Here is a 22,987-nt window from a genome sequence, read left to right on the forward strand (position 1 = left end):
TATATTAAAAAGCAAACAAATCATTTTCTAAAGAAAAAAATGCATGTTCCTTGAAGTGTCATTTGTACGCATTACATAATTAAAAAATTTAATTAATTAAATTTAAAAAATGGTTATTTATACAAAACCCTATCAGAATCAAGTATTGTAAAAAGCTGCATGATAATTTACCATATTTACCATATTTTGTACTGCTTTGGTAGTTTAAAGTGAATTCTAAATAATTCAACTGAGAGAGCGATTGGGGAAGAGAGAGAAAGCTGTGATGATAATAAATCAACTTCTGGTCCACCTGCGAGGCAATTGTAAAAATGGTTTTGATTAAAGCTCACACTAATCACTCGACAGCGCCATTCTACATCTATACACAGACATGACAGAGAGAGAGAGAGAAATGGAGGCATAAAGCGTGTAAAGAAAGCAGGACAGAGGAAATGAGGATAGCAGAAAAGGAGAAAACGACTAACAAAGTGTTGAGAGATGGAGCACAGTTTTGTTTTTGCTGGAAGCTGTGTATGAGGGAAAGTTGTGTGTGTGTGAGAGACAGGGTTCCTCTTATCAGATGACCTGTTCGGCTTTCCCTACGGACCTGCTTTAGCTTATCTGGCCCCTCACGCCTCAAATACGCTGTTTTCATTCAAAGCAATATCTGCTTTCTACTGTCCTACCAGGACTGACCACTCGTTCGATGGCCCTCCTGGGTGTAGAGAGCGATAAGGGTCACGTGACCTGCTGTAGTCGGAGATGAGGGACATGTGACCTGCTGAGCATGCTTGTTTTCATGGCCGTAGCAAAGCAGGCCACAACCCTAATGCCCAGGATCGGCCGCCACCATCACGGTAACCACGGCAACATGTCCCGCGGGATGCAGGGGGTATTACAGCAGTAAGCCCTAACGCTGACCCGCTCAGAGAATACGTACACGCAACCTCTCAAATCATGCACAATGTAGCACACATTCTCGTTTTGTGCAGTGCATACGTCCTGTGAACAGGTTTATGGTGAGTCTCGTGAGATGTGTGCTAATTGATCACACGTGCACATATGACAGCTTTCCATAACATATGTGCACAAACACATGCACATATGTCTGACACACTTTCAGAAATAAATAAAAAAAAGATTTGGGTGTGGGCATTTGTTAGAGGGACACTGGACTAATCTACATTTACTGTATTGTGTTGTGTTAAATTATATATTTTCAAAATGTAATATTCAGGCAGTTGTTTCAGTGTAATATATGAACTTTGCTGCATCACTTTTCAGCGCCAAACATATATTATGTAAGATTCACAAACAAATGATGCTCTTTTTGGTAAATCAAAAACATACTACTGCCAGTGTAGCAAATGACTAATTCATGAGCAAATGACTCCTATGAACTGGCTCTTTTTAGGAAAGGCAAGGCAAGTTTATTTATATAGCACATTTCGTACACAATGGTAATTCAAAGTGCTTTACATAAAAGAAAGTAAAATAATCATAAAAAAAATAATCACAAGAATAAAACAAGGAATTTAAAAACTTTGAAAATGATTTAAAAATGGATTTAAAACGAATTTAAGACATAGAAAATGATTATACATACATAAAATACAGTGAAATCAGTTCGGACATCGCACAATGCTCATTCAATAAATGCACAGCTAAACAGATGAGTTTTGAGTCTAGATTTAAATGTGACTAATGTTTTAGCACATCTGATTCTTTCTGGAAGCGGATTCCAACTGTGGGCGGCAAAATAGCTAAAAGCAGATTCCCTTGTTTTGTGTGAACCCTTGGTATTTCTAACTGACTCCATCCTAATGATCTGAGTGGTCTGTTAGGTTTATATTCAGTGAGCATATCTGCAATGTATTTAGGTCCTAGGCCATTGAGTGATTTATAAACGAGTAAAAGTACTTTAAAATCAATCCTAAATATAACTGGAAGCCAGTGTAAAGACCTGAGGACTGGTGTGATATGCTCAGAATTTCTGGTTCTAGTCAGAATTCTAGCAGCAGCGTTCTGGATGAAGTATGACCTGAACCATTTGAGTACCATCCCAGAAAGCCCGACCAAGATTTCCAGTCTCTCTAGAAGTATGTTATGATCGACAGTGTGAAATGCAGCACTGAGATCTAGTAGCACCAGCACTGATATTTTGCCAGAATCAGAATGTAAGCGAATATCATTTATTATCTTAATGAGCGCTGTCTCTGTGCTGTGATGCGGTCGGAAACCAGATTGAAAATTGTCCAGGTATCCATTTGAGTTTAAGTATTTGTTCAGCTGATTAAAAACTACCTTTTCAATAATCTTGCCTATAAAAGGAAGATTTGATATTGGTCTATAATTGCTCAAAATGGTGTTATCAAGATTGCTCTTTTTCAGAAGGGGCTTAACAACTGCAGTTTTAGTGAATCAAAAACAGTGCAAGCAGTTCAGTTTGATTCATAAGCAATTATTTTAATTTCAATTATGTCAATTTATGATCAAATGACTCATCATGAACTGGTTCTTTTATATTAACCATTCAAAAAAAAAAAAAAGATTATTTGGTTTGAATCATTCTGATGAATCCTTCATCTCCTACAAAGCTAATTAAACATATTAACAATATAAATGCTAAAGATATTAAAATACGAAAGCTAAAATATTATTTTAAAAATTATTAAAACAACCTCCCATAAAGTTGATACTAAAATTAAATAATTGTTTTATATAAACATTCAAACTAAAGCTAAAATTTAATAAAAAGATACCCCCACACACAAATACAGTAGTTATAATTATAATATTAAGATATTAGTATTAATAAATAAATTTTTTAAATATTTATTTTTAGAATTTTTAGTATCAACAACTTTATAGGAGGCTGTTTTCATTTTTCGAAATTTTAAATTTTTCTTTAATATTTTAGCATCTTTAATCTATAATATATATATAAATGGTTAAAATGTAATTGCTGTAATTAATCAGTTGGTGATGCTAAAATATTCACATAAATATTCAAGCTAAAAAACAAAAAACAAAACATGAACTAGTCTACTGATCCATTCATAAACCCGCTTACACAAAACAGACAAAAGCGTACAAATAAGCTTGAAGAATCATTGAGATTTTTGCTAGCAGGCCCATTGTCCTAAACTGAGAAGAGAACACATCATGCAGCCACACTAAATTGACAGTGCACACACATACACACACCTAATACCCCCTTAGCAGATCAATAATGGAACAAAACCTGGAGGTCTTGTTACAAAGACAAGATCACCACTAAATCAACCTCTATGCATTGTGGGTAAAGAGGAGGGGGTCATAACAGCAAAGCTCTCCTCTCTCATGGGTGACTGCAACTATAAATTCAGTTGAGGTCCTTCGCTTCCTGCTGTCGTCAGTGTACACCTCCATCACCCCTTAATGACATGCTGCCCTGCCCTCGTATACAGAAGACGCACACATATGGGGGGCTGGAGTAGCAGTGGACGACTATACGCCATGCAGGCTCTAAGCACTCCCCGGTTGCAGCAAATCACATTGACAGAACCATAGGGAGGTGGAAACCAGATGTGTGTTATTGTCTCGGCCGTTCAATATATTATAAGAACAGAGGTGCGGCGAGTGCTGGAGGGGGATTTTAGACTCTCCTTCCACAAATGACCCTCCCTAAGAAACACAGGAATGCTGATATATATTTCCACTTATTACTGTTTCTTTCAGCACTTCTGTAAGGTTGTTCGATAGAGACGGATCTAAAGGAAGGGTGAGAGGTGAAATAGGAAGGAAATGCCTGAGCTATGACTGTTAAGCTCTTAGGCCAGAAACATAATGTATGCAAGCGGTCAGACATTAATGCTTGTCTTGTAAAAACTGCAATAATGTGAAATATGATTACAACTTAAAATGTTTTCTATTTTAATGTTTTAAAATGGAATTTATTCCTGTGATGGCAAAGCTGAATTTTCAGCAGCCATTACTCCAGTCTTCAGTGTCACATGATCCTTCAGAAATCATTTAATATGCTGATAATATTCTTGTATACATATTTTTCAAAATTATTTAAGAAGCTAGCTAGCTATAGCTAACTTTAGCTAACTTTCTCAGCAAGTTTTGCTTCAAACTATTGCTAGGCCACAACATTAATTCACCTGAAAGAGAGGAAAAGTCATTTTTTATGCTAAAATTAATCTGTTTATATTGACGGTTTATGCTAATGACTGCTATAGCATCCCTTATAACAAATGCCTTTGAAAAGCAGCATTTAGATTATGTAGCTAAAAGCTTTTGCATTCATGTACTTGCATACTTGAAGGTTTCATGCTATTTCATACACCTGGAGTGAAATATGAACTTGGGTTGAACAAAAAAAAGAGGTTACAATTCCACAGTGTTAAACATATCTCAGGTAAATCACACAGAGAGAGACCACCGAACGAAAAAAGGACAGACCAGTTCCCAGTGTGTGTGTGTGTGTAAAAGAAGATCAGAAGACAAAGGAAAACAGCATTTGATAAACTGAAGGAGACCAGCAGTGGCATTGAAGAGAATACGGGTGACAACAAGAAAGAGAGCGAAAGAAAAGAGAAGAAAACAACTAGGTAGTAAAGGCCACCAAAAAACGATCAGCACAAAAACTCGGCCCAATTTTTCCTCTATTCAAACCAACGCATTTAAAAAAACAGCAGATGGGCTGAATAAACACAGTTAGATACACTTCGGCTACTTCAGCTCTGACCATGTGACCAAAAACAGGAGTTTAAAAACTCATCTTCATTAAAAAAAAAAGAAGAAAAAAAAGAAAAAAAAATCTGTTGTATTGACAGTAAGTGAATATTTGTGTTGGTCTGAACAGACACAGAATTTCACATCGAATATCTTGATGCTGTCACTCTAGCAAGCAGACTAATAAAATGAGCGCTAAATATGTGTAAATTATGCTTCTTTCTCTAATTCATATTACACAAAAATGTAGTACATCAGGGTCTTTTGATTTAACAGATAACTTCCTCTAAACGAATTGTAAAAACAGTGATTTTGCATCAGTCAGACGGTGTTTTCTGTCCAAGTGGGAGCTTCTTGGCTGCAAGAAATGGCCAAATAGACCATACTTCATGGTGATAGTCAAAAGTTTGGCTCTGTGTGAAAAACGTTATTTTAAACACTATCGAACATCAGTATCATTGTTCAGCCGCCACATGTTTTGAGATTGGGTTCAGTTATTATGTATGCAAATCTAACCTTTCCTTCTCTCGTCTGGCTCTGCGTCCTGTGTACTACACACACACACACACAAGCCTGGAAGACACTGTATGTAGGCCAGAACCATTAATGCCATTACTGCCGGTCAGTGCCCAACCACTGTGTGTGTGTCTGTGTCTGTGTCTAATTTGAGTGTGCTAACTGTACGCGGAAACATAGCATGATAACGTTCATCTACGAGGAGGAAACCACGAACGGCAGGACCAAAGTTGCGCTGTAGACAATTGAGGAAAAGGGCCTCGGGTGAGTGTGTGTGTGACCCCCCCCAAATGTCCATTGCTAAGGCCCTAGGGTGCGCTCAGAGAGCCTCATTATGGAAAAGAATGACAGCTTGCTGTCAAATGTGGGTCAAATGTGAATCAAATTATTTCAAATGCTGACAGCCCATTCAGGTACAGCTGCTTAGACACTGGAAATTAATGTTCTAGCCGACAGGATGCACAAATATTAGACTATCTGTTTAAAATAGGACATCCAGCATGTGTCATATCACGAGAGTGAGAGCTGAAGAGCAGGTCTTGTCCTGACTGGCACTGAGAAGCTACTGGATGTCTGTGTCTGCCTGTCCGTCTCGGTGGAGTGATGCTGCGCTGCATTACCTGCACCATAAAGCATTTCCTCACTCTAAACTGCCTTTGTGAGGTAACGTCTGGCTCTGGCAGCCCGATCGAGACGCGTGTCCACGACTGAGTAAATAGCAAATCAAACACAGTTGCTGTTGATTTAATGCACTCTATTGTTTTCGCGAGAGGCAGACGTTTGTTATAATGAGATGGAAAGCGAATGTTTTGCATTTTGTGTCGGCTGTTTAAGATTTAGTGACAGCATCTGCGTGTTGCTAAACATATTCTAAAGGAATGAAAGCAGAATTTTTTTTATAAGGAATGATTGATTTCATTTTCATTAATTCTCTCTATGAGAAACAATGCAGATACTTAAGAGATTTGTCGTTTTTCTCTCCTCTAAGAACAGGTAGAGTTACGTTCCCACTCTTTATTTGGAGACCTAAGAGCCAAAAATGAAAGAACACACCAAATTCCTTCCCTCGCTCATTCTTCCCCTCTTTTATCCTCTCACCACAGACTCCGTCCCGTCGGCTCTGTGTTTGTCCAGATTCAAGCCAGAAACACTCGGGTTTCCTGTTGGTCAATTTCAGTAACTGAACTTGTGTGCTTTCTAAAAATGTCTGCCACTCTCTCTTCCTTTCTCTCTCTCATTTGGTGGTCAGAATATGAAGAAATAGGTCTTAACACCTAGACTATTTTGTCTGCAAAACAATCTTGGTCCTGTCAAGTATTTTCAACCTTTCCTCGTTTCCTTTCTCTCAGTCCAAAGCTATTTTGTTTATGACAGCGAGAAAAAGGTTCTTGTTAAAATAAATAAATTTGTCTTTAAAAAAATTGCTGATAGAAATATAAAAATACATGGACTATATATAGTCTACTACTTAAACCTGATTTATACTGCGACATATGGGTCATATTGTAAAAGTCTTTCTTTTACAATATTAAAATGGTAATATTTGGCTATAAAAGATTATCTTTAAAATATCTATCCTTTTTATCATCTCAGACATTGTAATTTGTTATTGACCAACATACTAATAACCAGAATAATTCATAAAAAACATACAATTTTAACAGGGAGAAGCCTAATGTACTTAACTTAAAACATAACTAAAACTAAATATAGTAAATAACGAACATTTTCACCGTAAATTGTTATGGTGATTAATTATGTTTACTTGCAAAAAACAAACATGCAAGCAATTTTTTTTTTACTGTAAAAGCACATGCATTGTGTTGTTAAATATAGAATTTGACTCAAAATTATAAGGTAATTCATACTTTTTACGTCCAAAAACCATGATATTTACAATATTTCACAGAAAATTATAACACTGCCTAGAAAAACCTATAATTTTCACCATATATGGTTAGATAACTTACAGTTACTCATTAACAGGTTTTTCCGGTACCTTTCCTACATTCTTTTTCTGTTCAAATGACTAACATTCTGGACAGTGTACATAAACAGTCTGCTCATCTTTCCCTTTGTTTCTCTCTCAGTCTTTCCCTCATTTTATGGTTGGCCGGACCCCCACCTTTTGTGTGAATAAATAAAGCCTGAATAATGGGCTCCATATGTAGGAGGCATCGAAAACGGCCTCTGTCTTAGTGGGGATACGCAAAACTATGCTTTGATGAGGTAAATGAGTTTGTGTTTGGGAGAGTCAGAAAGAGTAAAAAATGTGTGCATGTGAACACAGTCCCGAGGGCTCTTAAACAGGAAGTGTTGATGCTGCTCTGTGGAACAGAGGGCTCAAAAGGAGGCGTGAAGACCAACAAAAGCATAAAACACGTTGTGTATTTTTGTGTGAGTGTGTCATTTGACCTCAGTCTTGTGCCTGAGCAATGGGACGTCCGAGAGGGGGGTGTAGATGGATGTGGGGCCATTTTAGTATGTTGTTTTTGCTACATTATATTTAAAACAAATACTGTGGCTCCTCAGATGGTAATGGACATGCAATACTTACAAAAATGCTTATAAATTCCAGAGGTCTGCTTAGCAAGCTCTGTATTTAACCGCCTAGCAGTTTTGGTTAGTGAGCAAGTGGTGCTTAACGTTGGTGAGATTCTTGCTGACTTCCGATGGTGCTCATGAAGATCTGGAATTAAAGGGTCTTTTGCTAAAGTATGGAGAACGCTATGATACAGACAGACCAAGGTGATGGCTTTAGTCGCTCATATGCGCAGGCAGCCATGTGGAAAGACAGACATCTCTCCTGGCGTCTGCAAGGCTGCAAGCTTTGTCTCCTGCCCCTTTCCATTTTGCTGTACTTCTCACATTATATCCGTTCCTCCCTTTCAGTCCTGAGCAGGTCCAGATAGAACTGGCAGACTTTTTCTGCCTTGATTTGGAAGGACGGAATACACGGAATGATGTGTTGAACGAAGTAAGTAAATAAATAAATGAATAATTTGCTAGATTTTCTTAATAGACAGACTACTCAAGGCTTCCAATAATGTAAGTGACCACTATACAATAAATAATTTTTTTGCATTTTATTTATCATCTTTTTAAAAGATTTCTTAAACTTTTTTTAATATGTAAAAATATTATATAACTATATAATTAAATGTATTAAAAAAGATGCATAAAATTATGTAGATTAATTTTTTCTCATCATTTCAAACATCCATCGGTGAGTCTCCATCAGTGGTAATTCAGTAACCATTCTGATTTATTCAAAGCCCGAGTCTTTTTGATTGATTTCTTAAACGAGCTGGCTCAAATGAGTCATTTGTTTGAAGAATGAATTTCAACGTGTTAAAAGCAGCTAAGAATACTACATTTTTAATGGTCGCTGAAATCAGGCATGTAACTAATAGACATTAAAAGGGATGCAGTTCCCCGAAATGTCAACTGCCAATCAATATTGACCAATACTGGATACTAAATCATAAAATTTTACATTTCGTCTATCCCAATAATGAATATTTTGATATATCTTGGCTGAAAATATTTATTAAAATAACTAAACTACTAACTAAATTAATGGTTGATTGATGTGTACAACTTGAAAACGAAACTGACGTGTTTCTACAGGCCCAGATTGCATGTGGTCCTGCTCATGATGTGTTAAACATTAAAGATGGAATCAAATGAACCCCCCGCATCCATCAAGCGAGCAGCTTGACACTTCTTTGGTGCTCAATGGCACTCATCCCAGGTAGAGGAAGTCACGCTTCACGGGCCTGCACTTCCTCTCACCCTCAGCCGTGCGTCGGGGGGCCTGACCCCGGACAGACGCCCTCCCATGTGTAGCCCCTACAGAGACAGTAAGAGGGGGTAAAACTGTGATCTAGGGAGAGTGACAGGGCTGTAGCATAATTCAATAACACTAATCCCCAATGAATGGACAAAGAGGCTAGAAAAAACGGGGGCAGATGAACTGAGCATACCCTGACAGACCCGGAGGCACGGGGATGCCTGGGGAACGGGTGCAGTTGACACATGCCTAAAAGGAGGGGTAAAGGGGTGGAAGGGGGGTCTGCTGTGCCCCCCATCCTGTGGAGGAGAAAGGGGGGTGAGGGTGGGTAGTTTTGGGGTCCAGCTGGCTTGCAGTCAGCTTAGTGAATTATTGCCCATGACTGCTGAGTCTGTCTGCATGAATGTGTATCCATCTATCTGTGTGTGCAAGGCATTCGTATCAATCGATCATCGTTTGAACTGATCAATCTCCCATCCTCTAACTCACAGTAACTCATTGAACTTTTGATCCCAGTGCCGGAACCAATATCATTATTGCCTACGAGAGTTTCTTCCTACTTCCTGCACACACATTTTGTATGGAAATGAAGGTATGACATATGTGCAAACGCGCACAGCTGACCAACCCTCTCAATTCCGCTTTTGTTCATTTTGACTGATGTGAGATCAAAACAACGCATGGTGTGTGCAGCCATTAAATCGGTCGGTCACACAAACATGGGCTGCAAACGTTCTGGCTTCGCTTGACAGCTCAGTGATTAATCAGAGCAGGCCGTCTGACCGCTCAATCTAATCTGCACACAAATACACACAAAATCAACATATGACACAAACAAAAGCTAAAACACAGTGATCCACCTGTGAGCCATGACTGAAAAAAAATGAATAATTTATTGAAAATAAATACGCATTCAAATTAATCGGCAAGACAACAAAATTGAAAATACTTCACATGTTCATATGTTAATCAACACCCTTGGTACATATGTCATCCAATTAGATGAAAAATTCAACAATATCTGTGGTAAAAATACTACTAACTCTATGTCTATGATGAGAGCTAATAAGCTCATAGTCGTAAGACATGGTAGAGAGACAGACACATCAGACAATCTCTCTGTCTTTATTTCAGCCTAGAGAAAACAAAATGAATTTATCAGACTTCATCCACAGACAAGCTCCCCGGGGCTTCCACTCACATGGCTGATGTGATTTTATGTGGAGCATGTGTATGTGTGTCAAAATGTTTCCTGCAGTATTTTGTCCTAAACAAAACATACTTAACAATACTATTTTACTGACATATTTTATAACTTTCAAATAAATATATAGCCAGTGTGTCAGATCTTAGTTAATTTACCTCTCTGACTGATTCAGACTCAAATCTTATAAGTTTGTGAGTCACGTTGATTGATTCTTTAACAAAACTGGCTCATAAAAGTCCTTAGTGAATAAGACGAGACTTTTCACAGTATTCTAATCTCGAATCATTTTTTTAATTATTATACTATATTACATTTTTAAAAATAAATTCCTTTTGGTTTTGTACAGATTCAACATAGCAGTGCAGGAAACACTGGTGTGTGTTAATGCGCACTAGCAAAAAACTACAACTGCAAATATGTTTTCTGCGCCCCTGAGAGCGAACCGACTCCGAGCCACATACACAATGAGACTGTGCCAACTTTACAGTTTAAATAAAATTGTGAAACGGTAAGCAATCCACAATTGACACACCACAAAAATTCACACAGTGAACAGCAAAAGCTGTTATTAGCAGTGGAGACTGGAAGACTATTCGAAATTGCGGCTTTACTCAGAAACACTGTGCCAGTGTGAAGTATGCGCAAAACACTGCTAATGCAATCACAACTCCATTTATAGCTTTGTTGAGTGATTGACAACGTCTTTAACAATTTATTAAACAGCGACCTGAAAAAAAAAAAACATTCAACCCAATTGCTGAACTGTTTTCTTGTTTATATCGCTAAACAATACTTGCCCACTAGCATGAGCATTATGCATTTGAGGACGGGAAAGAAAAGCACATTTTAGAGGGCCGACAGCTGCAAAATCTCAACAGCAGCTCCTCTGGCTTCAGTAACGGCTATGAAGTTGATATCGTATATGAGGGAGAGGGAGTCATGGACCCTGCTGCCGGCCAGTCCTTACATACTTCAGCCATGAGAGAACTTCCTCTTTCAGAAAGAAAGAGCAACAGAGAGGGAAGAAACAAAGAGGGATGGTTTACAAAAACAGCGCTTTACCACATAATTACAGCTGCAAGAACAATTCCATCCAGGAGGCCGTCTGACAGCTCTTTAGCTGAGCAAGCACTCTTTATAACCTTAGATACATCCGAGATGAAAAGCAACAAAATTTCACAACATTTGGGCTGCATCTAGTGTACAGTGTCAACCAACTCAAAATCTTCTGCTACAGAGTTGATCTTGTTGCACGCATGTCAACAATAAAACAAGAAATCTACATCTGAGTTGAGTCGCTTTCAAAAAAGGCACTAAACTCTCCCACTTAGTAAAGGCAATTTTTTTCTTAATTTATATTTAAAATGGTAATACAACATCATAATTTATAATACATGAATAATTTTTATCAGTTTAATATGGATAGATAGATGACTATAGATGATAAATGACTATTTTGTAACTACTACTACTACTACAAAAAAAAAAAAGATTACATGATCCAGAGTAAAAAAACAGACAGCTATATCTTAAATGATTAAACCAAACGCACAAAAAATAGATATCGGATCTGCGCATTGCAGGTATGCATACAGTCTTGGATGCTGCTTCTACTGAAGTCCGTGTTTCACTAAAGCCTTCATAATACAGCACTAGTTTCTGAACAAGGTCATTTCATGGACTCGCGGATCAAGCGAGCACTTTTAACACATTCTCTTTGAGAGAATGCAGCCATACAAGATTTCTCAGCCTAATCTCTGAGGCATGTCTGACTGATGCTTGAGCAGTCAGGTCTATTGCTTTAACACTGACAGCAGTCCAAATTGTTGCAGATGTTAACTTTGAGTGCTATGATATTCCGTAAGTAATCTCTTTCCTGTGGGAACCTGTAAGTCTGTCTGCGTCTTGTTAAAAGACAAAAACTCTCTCAGGTACTCGCATCTATGTGAGTCATGGTTACGTGCACATACAAAGTCCTGACTGTCAAGAAGTCTACTTGTTACCTGCACCGTGAACAAACAGGTAAAGCCGTAGCATAGCCTCCGGGTCTGTCCTCATGGAAACCAGCAGTAATGAGTCAGTCTGAGGCTTACGGTGGAGCTGGGAAATGAGTCGAACCATGACCCCACAAGGCCAGAAACCAGACAGTGGATCTGAAAATGGCCGGTTGAGAAAGTTGCCCGAGTCACAAAGAAGTGGGCAGAAAAAAAAACATTATCTGTTGTCTGGGTTTTCCCGCCTATTCAAACATTCCCAGAATAATTGGCGCTAGTTGAAACATGGCCATGACTGTGCTTTTAGGTTTTATCAATCAAAAAGCATATCTAGAAGTGAAAAGACTGACAGACATGTGGAGGCAACGCACAGCAATGCCTTCTAAACAAACACCCTCATGACTGGTACAACAGTAAGCACATGTCAGTCAAGAGGAGACTTCAAAAGAACTACTGTGCATCAGAAAAAATATGCAATATATAATAATATAATAAATATAATATAATATAATGTAATATATAATGATGTATTATATTTTTAATATTGAATTTTAACACCAATTTTATTTAATATATTTAATTTTGACCATAATCGTAATAATTTATTTTAAGCTTGATTGTGGCAGATATATATATAATATAATAATATAATGTAATGGTATTATATTATATTAATAATTTTGGAAATGAAGTAATTCACATTAATATAATATAATATAATATAATGAAGTATTATATTTTAATATACATTTTATTTAATATATTTATTTTATTTAATACATTTAATTTTTACAATAATTATAATAACTTATTTTAGGTTTGGTGGTGCAGATATTATTATATTATATCATATTATTATTACATTAAACTAATCATTTTGGAAATGAAGTAATTTGCATCTGTATGTCAATGCAACAGCTATACTTTCTAAGCTAACACATTCATGACTGGCAGCGAACAAACTGCGCAATACGCAATATGCAATATAATATAGGATATGAATGTATTTTTTTTAAATAATTATAATAATTTATTAGGTGTGGTCAGCAGCAGAAATATAATATTATAGTAAAGTATAATAAAATAAAATTCACATCTGCATGTCAATGCAACTATGCTTTCTAAACAAACACCATCATGACTGGTACAACCGCTAAGCACAAGTCAGTCATGAGGGGAGTTAAAGAGATTTGCTGTGATATGTCTCGGAAAAAGTGTGCAATGCTCATAACCGTGCCTGAATTGATGTCTTAATTTGACCTCGACTGTATGCCGCTCCTTTTTAATGAAGAGCAGCAAAACGTCAGGTGCCTGAAGAGGCCTCTCTGTCTCTTCCTCTCTCTCTCTCCATCTGCAAATCAACAGCCTCTTAACGGAGAAGAAAATACATAACCAAAATTGTCATAACGAAACCCTAAGTGCAAAGCCATTCAATTGAAGTATGGAATGAAAATATAATTACCTGAGAAACAATTGCATGGAAAAAACTTGCACCGGGGGGGAGGGGGGGCAGTGGAGACAATGAGACCAAGCATAGGCCTGGGAATGCAGGAAGGGATTGGGCTAAGGATTGAATGGTGGAAGCTGAAAAAGCGAACTTGAGAAATACTTACTCAACAATCCTGAAGTTACAAAAAGCACTTTTCTATTGTTCTGAGCAGTGTGAGCCAAAAAAGAAAAAAATGGGAAGGATAAAATTGCACTACATGTACAATATGAAATTCCCTTATGGATAGACGAATGGATGGATTCGCACTTGTTTGAGTCTAAATCAGGCTAATTAGCCCATTAATGAGGTGGCAAATGTCAAGCCCTGCTGGCTAGCCGGGTTATGAGGACAGTGCTGGAGGCCATTTTAGGAACTCAAACCTCAGCATTTTTTATTTCAGCCTGACAAGGGATTCGAAAGAAATCCAGCCTGCATGTACCTGAAACACTTAAAGGGTTAGTTCACCCAAAAATGAAAATTCTGTCATTAATTACTCACCCACGTGTTGTTCGAAACCCGTAAGACCTTCGTTCATCTTCGGAACAGAAAAGAAAACGCTCCACACGCTCGCGTCATGGTACTGTCGTGAACGCGCGTCCAAAGTGACGCAGTAGAGATGAAAATGCGGAATAAAGTCGTTATTTTTCTTTTCTTTGCGCAAAAAAGTATTCTCGTAGCTTCGTAACTTTACAGTTGAACCACTGATGTCTCACGGACTACTTTGTCAATCATCTTGGTACTTTTCTGGACCTTGAACGTGGTAGTTACCTTGCTGTCTATGGGAGGGTCAGAGAGCCCTCATATTTCATCAAAAATATCTTAAATTGTGTTCCGAACAGTAATTAATGACAGAATTTTCATTTTTGGGTGAACTAACCCTTTAACTACATTTCAACACAAGTCTCACAGAAAACAAACCAGAAACAAATGGAAGACAAAGCCTTTTCGTACTTGTATAACATGTAATAAGTAAAGAGGTTTTTTGGCTCCTCTCCACTGAAGACTTGAACATGTTAAATTACCTGAATTAGAACACTAACATAAGAGTATCTGCTCTCATTTTTCCAAAATACATTCATTTGTATTGGATTTTTAGCAGGATACTATACCCAGCGCTTCTACAGTAGCCATCAAGGATCATCTAACACATCTAAAAGCTTCAGTTTCCCATTTATAAAGTCATAACTTGGATACAGTTTCATGTCTTTGTTATAAAGAAAGCTTAGCTATAGCAAATACCGCTTGACTCTGACACGAGAACATAAACGGCAAACAAATCCAAGCAAATAAGTTCAGTCCTTAAAGTACGTACGGGCCCAAGAGACTGACAGAGGTTGACACTGGAACCTCAGCTTATTTGCACATTACAGGCCTTGTCAGGAGTCGTTGTTTTCCCATCACTAATCTGAAGGCCAGCAGGTTTCCTTCAGCTGTTTGGGGCGTTTTGAAGGGTCCAGCGACAGCTTGTCGACCCCCTTCACCTTTACAGTAACTCTAACCTGCAATGACACCCAATCCTGACTCAATGCTTTTCTCAGTGGATTAGGCTCCTGCCAAGTTCAGACAAACAAACTTTCCACAACTTCAAAATAAGGCTTCGCAGACCCCCTCTGCATGGGGTCTGGCCGTCGTCCATATGGTCCCCCCTCGTGGCTTACATTAAGAAGTGGAGCCGTATAATGTGACGGCCTGGAGAACCATTAATTGCAAAGTTGAAGCCTGTAGTGGCAACAGTATGCTAATATTTGAAAGTGCATAGAAGAACAGTTGGGGAGAGAAAAATTCAACAGGACAGTTGGACAAAGAGACAGTACAGGAAAGAGGTGTAATAAAAGGACTACAGAACTCGGCGGGTAGCCTCTGGGACACCACAGTGTAGAACACACACACACTCAGTTGAAGAGGAAGATGCTTTAGGCATCAGGAAACAAAAGGATCAGTGCTGTGGAAAACATGGAGTCTGAAATTAAAGTGATGTGCTTCAGCTCCATCCCCATTCGCAACCGAAAATATGAGAAAAAGAGTAATATTTGTCATTGCCATTCTCTACATGATGCTTTCACAACTTCTGATGCAGAACTCAGGTTTGGTAGCAATCAAATCGAATGCAAAGCATTTATTTGTCCTGTTGGTAAGTTGTGCTTATCTAAGGTTTTCTCCATTTCAGATGGGGCTCAGGACAAATCAAAGGGGCTAAGCTCAGTACAAGCAGCTTATCCAAATGCAGACTAACCAGGGATTTGTACTGTTTCATTCAAACAAGATTTATGCTTTTCACTGGCAATTATTACACACACACATGCTCAGCACAGAAGTTGAAGCAAATCAGTTGGTGACTTAGATGGACAGATGTACACGTGCCATCCCATGTGCAGGAAAAAAAAAACAATCGGATCAGCTTAGAGACCATCAGCCATCAATTAAATGGCTGAGCAAACATGGGCTTGTGATGCATGATGGTGCAGTTAAACATTTTGTTCTGCATTCTGATGCCATAAATCACAGAGAAGTAACCATTCCCTGATTTTGCACTGTCTGTGATGCTGACACAATAGCGTAAAACCAAAACCTCAGTAGAAATGCACTGGCATTAAGCAGTGAGGGCAATGCAATCTCTTTCGGGTCAAGTGCATTGTGGGACTCGTAGTCCCTATACAACTGGATCAGCAATGCGGCTTAATGAGGTTCCTAGTGGGCTGGAAGTTGTATTTTTGTATGACTTTAAGGGATAATGTAAATTCTGTCATCATTTACTCAACCTCATGATTTAGTTTCTCCTTCAAAACACAAATGAAGATATTTAGAAAAATGTTTCAAATGGTTTGGACATGGGTTTGGAACAGCATAAAGAATAAGTAAATTATGACAGAATTGTCCTTTAACAAGTCCTGGCACTCTCAAAACAAGAAGCCAAGAAATTGCATACTGTGTGAGGAAGAGGATGGAAAACAGACTCTTAAAAAGTTAATGGACCCGTTAGACAAAAAGCTGCTGCGTTTACTGTCTATTTTATGGTTTCTTTATTAGGTCTTTGTGGCTGGCGTGTATAAGCCGAATCAGTTGTTTTGTTCTCAGATATAGTGAAGCCGTTTCTGTTTAGCTGTCTGCGGCTTGTGTAGAGGATGTTGAACAAGAGGAGAGTAGAAATATTTACAAATGCATCCTATAATGATCTCGAGGCCCATTTCAGGGTAAAAAGAGCAAAAGAGCTCAAGAAAAAGAAAAGAAAAAAAACCCCCAGAAAGGACAAGAGAAAACAGAGAGGCATGGAGCAGAGAAAATGACTAAATTCCTCAGTTCATCCTTTAAAACCCACACTGTCTACTTTAAATCTGATATGAGATGGCTGTACTGATGCAAAATCTAAATCCCTTCTAAAGCCGAGTAGAAAGAGCACGCTGGAAATACGGAAGAGCGAGAGAGGGGAGTAAAAACACAGGCAGACAACAGATGCCTGCAGACAGAGTAAATATATTGTTTTCCTCCTCTGACAGTCGATGATGATTCTATTATGGGGGAAGTCATTGTGGTCTGAAAGGAGAAACAATTTCCTCTACATCTCACGAGGCAACAATAGCAGCCTGCGTAACCGCTCTACAGCTGAAGCCATCGCTGCCATTGTTGGTTACATGATCCCAGCGGTCTGCATTTTTTTCCTTTTAGACGTTATTGCTGGGCCTTGTCCTCTTTCATGCCGTTGCTTATAAAATAACTGTCCATGGCCAACAGACTGTCCTCTATAAACTTTCCATAAGCTTGAATAAAGATACAAAATTACAAAACAGAAGAGGATTTTTTTCTATATGTTTTTTTATATTTTCTAACAATTAAAACTATCAGTATGTCTGAGCAATACACACATTAAGTCATACATACATAGTTCTGAAATGCATTTATATATTAGGATTTTTATAGTCAGGATTAGCACTTTTAGATTTGGATTATCATAGTATAACTTATTATACTATATTATATTTACTTGTCTAGTTATTTTCTTAATTTGTTTGGCCCACCATAATATACACAATATTATATTTAACTAATAAAAATAAATAAATAAACAACTAAAGAACAAAACAAAAAAAAGATATTACTAAACGAAATAAACTAAAAGTAAATCCAAAATAAATAAATAAACAAATCAATAAATAAATTCAGAAAGTATTTATTTTAGTGCTGGGCAACGATTAATCGCATCCAAAATAAACATTTTGTGAACTTAATATAGTGGATGTACTGTGTATATTTATTATGTATATATAAATACACACACATCAGGGTGACCAGACGTCCTGTTTATCCCGGGACAGTCTCGTACTTCAGCTCTATTTTTAAGAGTCCCGACTTATTTTGAAAAAATCATGTTTTGTCCCGTATTTCAACATTTCTTTATGACTGGGTGATCATAGCAAGTAGTAGAGTGTTCTGTCACGCGAAAAACAGCCTAATCAAAGGTAACTAAGCTTGTTATAATGTATATTAAATCCAATTAATTTCTTGTATTGGACTGCAGCCAGGGTAATGTATCTTAAATGTTAAATAAAATTATGAGACAGACATTATGAGATAGGAAGTCAGAACAACTTATATACTGTATGAAGAGCCCTTAATCATTATCAGATAGCCAACATAAAGACAGCAGCGAGACAACCGAAAGAGAAGGTGGGGGACAAAAAAGAAAGAAAGAGAAAGTCAGCATTTGAGTGCTTGAAACCTGATCTTGTGCAACACAGTTAATCTTATCTCTGTCACGCCGCTCAGTGTGACCCTGTCTAAAGCAGACAGCGCTCTGGAGAGAGAGTAGCCCAAACATCAGACAGATCTCATTACACGGGGGCAACCCAGGAAGCCAAGACTGTCACCCGATCCACCGCACACCTTTCAGCTCTCACACTCAGCGTCAAAACACCGCATACCTGCAGGGAAGGAGAGGACGGGACGGTTTCTGCCGCTAGTTAGACAATTTACACAATGCAGATTTGATGCTACTGCATAATGAAAGTATAGCTGAATTGTGTTCTATCTTAATTGGCTCTGTGGCGGAAACTGCAAAGAGAAAACATGTCTAAAAGCCCTCACAGAAGATCAGGGAGATATTGGGGCCAGTGCGGCTTCATTGACACCCAGGGAGCGTACAGACAGCGACTGAACTGATGATGGAGCGTTCTCTGGGTTTACTCAGCCCGAGGGGCAGCTGTTTACTAGCTCTCCATGAGGGCGACAGAAAAACAAACTACGGGTCAGGGTCCAAATCTACACACACAGCCCGTGGGTCTGGACCACCTGCAGGGCTAGCAGCTGCTTCGAACCGAGCCAAACTGTGTGTGCCAAACACACCAACAAAACCGATCCAACAATCTTTGCATACACTTACAGAAAAGTACAAAGGTGTTACCATGCTTTTGGTACATTAATCATTTGCTTTTCAGAAATCGAATCATGGTATACCTTGTAATACCATATAAATGCCAAAGCTTTCCTACTTTCCTAAAAAGGCCCATCTTTAAGTCCACAGAACCAATCACAAGCAACATATCGTCTGTTTATGCTCTGAATACACATAGTCCACGCTCGACTGTGACCGCATGGCTGCTCTTGTATGTCCTCTTGAGAAATCGCTGTGATGGCGTTGCACCGGAGGTGATTATCGTTTAATGGATGACATCAGTGCCAGCAATGTTAGCCATGTTAGTGTAGAAAACGTATCCAAAACCACCAAGCCTTGCACTGGGATGGGACATTAACCTCACATGCCACTCCTTATTAGATATTATACACCACACTCACAAATACATACACAGACCTGCCCTGGTTGTAGCCCAGTGCTTGGCATTTCCGGTCTCTTCCTCTGATTGTGTAATGGGATTACATGGCCCTGACCTTGCTCCGTGCACTAGCACTCCTGTTGCCCTCTGGACTGACTCACCGGCAAAACATAATGAAAAAGCCCAAAGCCGGCAGTGCCGAGAAAGAGCTACTCACACAGGATTCCAAATGAGAACCACAAAGAAAAATATCTCATCTGGGCTCTGCTGCCTGTAGTGGAAATCGCTCCGTATTCTGGGTGAGCTTAAACATGAGCTTTTTGCTTCAGTAATATTGAATAAAAACAGGATTGGACTTAATTTTAACCAACAGGTTTGATCACATCTTCCTTGAAGGCTGAAGATCAAGTTCATCCTAGCATTCAATAAAAAGAATGTCGTAGATGCTGAGCAAGTTCTATTTGCAAAAAAGACAACCATTCTTATTAGTTCTGAGTTCTGAACATTCAATTTGTTAGAAATAAATAAGCAAATAAATACACCAATAAGTAAATAAATAAAAACGTGAAGCAATTATTAATAAAAAAAAATAAATGTAAAAAATAAATACTATTATTAATTACAGTAATACAAACAGAAATAAAAAAAAAAATCTTAATGTATACCTTTTAATGTTAAGCAAGTTAAGTAAACAATTATCAAAAAATAAACAAAAATAAATAAATATTCATTTACATTATTAATGTTAATTTACATTATTATTATTAATTACAGCAATTAATAAAAATATTAATTTACACAAATTTAGTTTAACAGCTTGAATGTTAAGTTAAAGCAATTACTAATAAATAAGTAAAAAAATTATATAACTTAAATGTTAAACAAGTTAAAGTTTAAGCATTTAAGTTAAAGCAGTTATAACTAAATAAAGAAAATCATTCAAACTTGATTAAAAATGTAGTAATATATGTGAAAATTAACCTTAACCAAGACACACAAATGCTGTAAAAGTATTGTTGATGATATCTAATGCATGAACTAAATGTAACATTGTAGTGTGTTATTTTCATTTTGTTGGAATAACATGTACTGATGAATCGTGCACAGTCAGACCAGAAACTATTAGTGTATTAGGAAAGCAAACCAGGTCAATTTTCATGTTTCCATGTAACATCCCAGGTACCCTGAGTAAATAAAACAGGAGTTATTAAGTTGCGAAGCAGAGCATTATTAGGGAATTTGCAGGCAAGTAAGCATTTCCTTTTTCTGCTAGTCTAAATGACTGGAAGTGCATTTGGGATGCATGAACGAGGTGAGGCTGTCAGTTCGCATTAGGCGCATGGAAGTGTGACGTCACAGGGAAGTCTGCCACGAGCCAGCCGGCTGAACAGGAGGATGTGGGGGGTGTCTGCGCTCTATGCCAAGACGGGATGAAAGGTGGACGCGGAAAAGGGGTGAGGGCCCGGTAATGACTAAGTGAAGGAGACATTATTACCTGACGTTTGAAACATTATCGCACGCTATTAGATAAGTATCAGAATTCATTAGAGATGATGGTGTCTGAATGCTGTCTCTTAGGCGATAAAGACAGAGAAAGAGGTGGACAGGCCAAGAGAAGACAGGAAATTACCAATAACACTGATAGCAGCTAAAAAAAACCTTCCAAAAGACCACAGAAATCTCTGAGAGAACGTATGTTCAGGCAGCTAAACTAAGCCTAGTCACATGGTATTTCTTTCTAGATGCGTCAAGAAAGTGTTAATGATCTACAATGAAGTTCTCAGTAGAATACATCACTACACTGCCACTATAAACTCTTTTGACACTAATAATGGCACCAGCGAACACAATACATCTTGTCAGCTGAAATGAGTTCATAAGTAAGACGTGTAAGATACAAAGCTGCTTCGATTGTTGACACGGTCCAAACAAGATGAATGTTTTTGAAGGTGTTATTTAAAGTGACAGGGAAAGAAAAGAAGGGAAAATGCTCTCACAAGCACGAACAATGTGTTTTTTGTGTTTAACAAAAAATCATAATTCAGGCTTTTAGCCAGAGAGTCTCGCTTGAAAGCTACCTGATAAAGCCGGCTCTTCAGAGAAGCAACAGCATCAACAAATCACAGCGCCACACAAACGACTGACGACGAGTGCTTTCGGTTTCCACTCAAGGGAAGCATGTCTCTTTATATTTATTGCAAATATTTATGCACATTCAAAAATGCATCACAATCAGTTATGAAACTGAAGGTGAGGTAAAAAAGGTAGCAACATTTTCCATTGCCAGTTGTGTAGCTCTCATTGAAGTTCCTTTCAAACAATTCAGCTCTCTGTTGGTCAGTGCAGTGAAGCCATGTGACCAACTTGAACCTGTTGAGAAATCTGCGTGAGGAAATCTTCCGTCCTCAGATGAAAATACCACTCGCTTGTATTCCTTTTAACTCTTTCCCCGCCAGCATTTTTGAAAAAAGTTGTCAGCGATTTTGATGATTTTCACTCAAATTTGATGGCCTCCAGTATATTTTGCTGTATGAATATTTGAACATGCAATACACCAAAATAAGGATCAGAGCTTCTACTTTTTTATCAACCCAACTCGTCTTTGGCGGGGAAGTGTTTTCTTGTAAAAGACGAGATAACTCGTGAATGGCGGGGGAAGAGTTAAAATAAATGGATTTCAACCATAAAAAAATTCTGAACAAAATGTGACCACAGACTTAATGGAGTTTAGCATCACTGATGTCAGCCTGACACAACACGTCCTTATGCGATAACTACACATAGTTATGAATAGTCATATGTATTCATTTTATGGTGCTTTTTTGCCATTTTTGGAGCTTGAAAGCTCCAGTACCCTTTTACTGTCCATGTAGGCTTTAGAAAGTGAGAAGCCAGGACATTCTACAAAACATCTTCATGTGTTTTTTACTAAAGACAGGGGTTTAGAAAGAGTAAATAATGACAGAATTTTTTTTTTTTTTTACTATTCCTTTAACAACAGTTATTCCTAAATTAATTGCCCAATTTTTTAACAACGTAATGGGTGGTCAGGCTACAACTAGGGCCCATGGCGCACACCAGTGTTTGCTGTAGTGAAAGCCAAGCAGGTTTTAATTGGTTTAAAGTGCACTCCACCTACCCAGACATGCACATGCAGGGCAATTCGAGGTTTTCCCATCTCTAGGCTTAGCTTTTATCTAATTTCCTCTCTGCTCTAAGAGACTACACTAATGAATTGGGTAATCACAGATATCTGGCCCATTCAAGTGCTTTGTAAAGTAAATCAATATGGTCTGGCGACGGGCCAGTTGTCCACTTTGACGGACTGTAGAAATCTATTTGTGGAACCACGGCCAAAAAAATGCTTTTACTCTCTCTCTCGATCACATTATCTATTCCTGTGCCCTCCCCTCTTCATTCTCATGACCTCATTGCTTTCCATGCTAAAGGTGGGATATAATTTTATGTAAGGAGCTTACGGAACTTTGTTTCATTTTCGCAGTAGTGGATCAATACGGC

At 38.1% G+C, this 22,987-nt stretch overlaps 1 protein-coding gene across 1 annotated transcript in view; it reads right to left on the reverse strand.

Moving 5' to 3' along the window:
* plxna2 (plexin A2) overlaps positions 1 to 22,987 on the reverse strand; it is a 221,255-nt gene that overhangs the window by 143,698 nt on the left and 54,570 nt on the right. The gene's annotated exons all lie outside the window — the stretch shown is intronic.

The sequence above is a fragment of the Sinocyclocheilus rhinocerous genome, unplaced genomic scaffold (genome assembly GCF_001515625.1).
Source record: "Sinocyclocheilus rhinocerous isolate Xijiao unplaced genomic scaffold, SAMN03320098_v1.1 scaffold905, whole genome shotgun sequence".
In the NCBI taxonomy this organism is placed as follows: domain Eukaryota; kingdom Metazoa; phylum Chordata; class Actinopteri; order Cypriniformes; family Cyprinidae; genus Sinocyclocheilus; species Sinocyclocheilus rhinocerous.